Below are 3,150 nucleotides of genomic sequence, written 5' to 3' on the forward strand. Positions count from 1 at the left end.
TTCTGCATTCTTCAGAATTATGTGCAATTATTACCACACTCACGTGCAAAACACGAGCACTCAAATTTCCACAAATTATGCTTCTTTTTTCCTTTTTACCTAACAGACCATACATTAAATTTTATTTTTCTTAGATAATTTACATTTGAGGTCCACATTTCATGCAATGATTCAAGCTTCGAGTAATCAGATGGCCAGCACAAGGCCCGGCAATGATCGGTTCACGAGATCCTGAGGCTGGCTTTGCCATAGTGTCGGGCTCTCATGCCCAATCAATTCTGTCACGGTGAGCCATGTGTTGAAGTACTCCCTAAACTGGGTGATTAAACCATCTCTTAGGGTCCAAACATGCACCCAATAGGCTTGTGCTCCTTCCCAGCCCTCCACAATCACCTGGTCATCGATGGCAGAGATGCTCCGAGGCTCGAACTTGAACACAGCTCGAGCAGACTCATTAGTGAGCACCCTCATCATGTGCTGGCAATTTTGAGGCCCATGAAACTACCATTCTAAGTCGGTAGCTAGAAGTCCGGCCACCCTGTCCGTGTCCCCACCGCTTGCCAATGCCTTGTAAAGCATGCTGACGGCCATCTTGTTTTGGTTTTCTGGCAAAACCGACTGCGTCTTGGCATTTTTGGCAGCCATATTTCAAATGGGATGTGAGGTTGGATTTTTGGAAAGAAGTGAGCTGACTAGCTAGAAATTAGAATGTCTAGTGGTTTCTTGCATGGCATATATGGCAAAGTAGGAACCTTTATATAGGGTGGAAAAATATAACATATATTATGGGATAGATAGAGAAAGACAAAAGGGTGGGACCCACCTCGGTTTGATGGTGACGTGGACTATCCAATGGCTTAGATTTGCTGATGATATGCAGACGTGTTCAATGTGCATTTTAGTTTAGATAAATAACAATATGGACCGAGTACACGAAAAACACCAAAACACAACTCAATGCTTATAAGCAACAGGATTGTAGTTCGTACATAGATACCAATCCAATTCAAAAAAAAAAAAAAAAAAAAAAAAAATTACAATGACAACATCACGCTTGGAAAAGATTATTGTTACTTCACTTTTCTTTTTTTTAAATTTTTTTTTGAAAATATTTAATATAATGTTCATGAAAAATGAGTTTTTTAATTCACATGTTTTGATTAGTCTAAAATAATATGCCTTATATCGAGAGAAGTGTATTAATCCCACAAAAAATGTAGACTTTTCAATATTTTCTACCAATTATAAAAGTAAATGTGTGAACAAAATTTAACTCGTATTCATGGTATGGGATTCTCTTTGGTGTGAATGGATTGAACCATTTGGTCAGTTACATGGGTCCATTATTTGACCTATTTTATTATAAGTTCGGTTCAAACTTTGTGAATGGATTGAACCATTTGGTCAGTTACATGGGTCCATTATTTGACCTATTTTATTATAAGTTGGGTTCAAACTTTTAGGTTGATGTGATTAACAAAAAAATCAAATGAATTCAATAATTATAATTATATAATTTCACATACATGTTTTATAATTTTTTTTTAAAATCATACTTGTCGACATTTTAAAAAAAAAAAAAAAAGTATGACAAAACTATATAATTATAGTTGTTGGATAAACCCAATTTTGTTATGAATTATAAACACACGAGTCTAAAATATCAACATAATAGACTCATGTCACTCAATTAAACAATATTTCAATCCATCCATTACACTAGAGAGAAGTTAAGTTCTCATTAAAAAAATGTAGTTTATAATTAGTTATGATTTGATATATTCCTAATTATCATTCGAGGGTTTCATATGGGATGTTGAACTTGTGGCTAATTGAATAGAAAGTTGTAGATTAGATTGTAGTTTAGATTTACTACTTTGGACAAGAAAAAATTATTCATTATTGTATGTGACATGTCACAACTCACAAATTTTTATTACAATCATTCATTTTTGTGGCATGAAGCCCACATCTACACAAATTAATGTTGTTGGTGAAATTTGTGTCATTGCCGCTTGTAATAATAGTGAATAATTTTTTGTTTCAAATATATCCTAAACCTTTGACAATCTACTAAGATAAGAATATTGATGAGTTTCAGAGGTTTTAATTTCAAATCCTATTAAACATCACATGTTTCACTAATTATAGTATTTGGATTAATGAAAAATGACTTGATTAACTATACTTTTAATGGGACCAAAATTTCAGAGATAAGGCCATTGGTGTGGAAGAGGGGGACTGGCAAGGGGGGTCGCCGGTGGAGAGATGGGCTGGGGAAAGGTGGGAAGGTATTGCCAGAAGAAGGTTGCGGGGGTGGGATTTCAAAGGGTAGGGTTGGTATTATGGTGGGTGCTCAAAAAAGAAGGTTAGTAATTTTGGGGTGTATGGGTTCGAAAGAAGAAATTAGGAGGCAAATAGCAGTACTCAAAAATATTTATAAAAATGGTTTATTTTACTTTTTATCTCTAAAATTTTTGTTAAATGGGCCAAGCTTGTCTCCAGTCCGAGATCAGACTGAAACATGCTATTGGGCATGTGGGAGGCCATCACAGATTTTGTTTCGATAATTCGAATATTCAATGTGTAGAACTCAAGTACTTTATTTTTGTAAAAAATCACGTTGATCGGATATCGCTAGCTACTTAATCAGATCAGATCAGATTTTTGTCAATGGTAAATATAATTTTCAAAATAAATTATTGATAAAAATCTGATCCGATCAAGTAGCATTCGATATCCACTCAATGTGATTTTTTATAAAAATAAAATACTCAACGAGATTTAAACATTGAATGATTCGATTTATTGAAATAGGACCCGTAACAAGCTCTACAGATTCAACAGCACAATCCACTCTGCTGAAGACAAGCCCCTTGTTAAATTCTGTACTTAATTTCTGAACTACCAAATGAGAATATGTAGTACACATGCATTTAAGGATACCTCTCATGTACAATGATTTTGGACATTCTCGAAAGTTTGGCAAAGGCTTTTTTTAGATTTTTTGAGTTAAAATTTATAAAAAGATAAAATATGTTAAAATAGTTAATAAGACAAAATATTACATCAAATCTATAATTATTTTATTTTTTCTCTTATAAATATCACATCTAACTATAAAAACATCCAACTATCTTACCAAACATA

Source organism: Camellia sinensis, chromosome 3 (assembly GCF_055761805.1).
Source record: "Camellia sinensis isolate YWXY chromosome 3, ASM5576180v1, whole genome shotgun sequence".
In the NCBI taxonomy this organism is placed as follows: domain Eukaryota; kingdom Viridiplantae; phylum Streptophyta; class Magnoliopsida; order Ericales; family Theaceae; genus Camellia; species Camellia sinensis.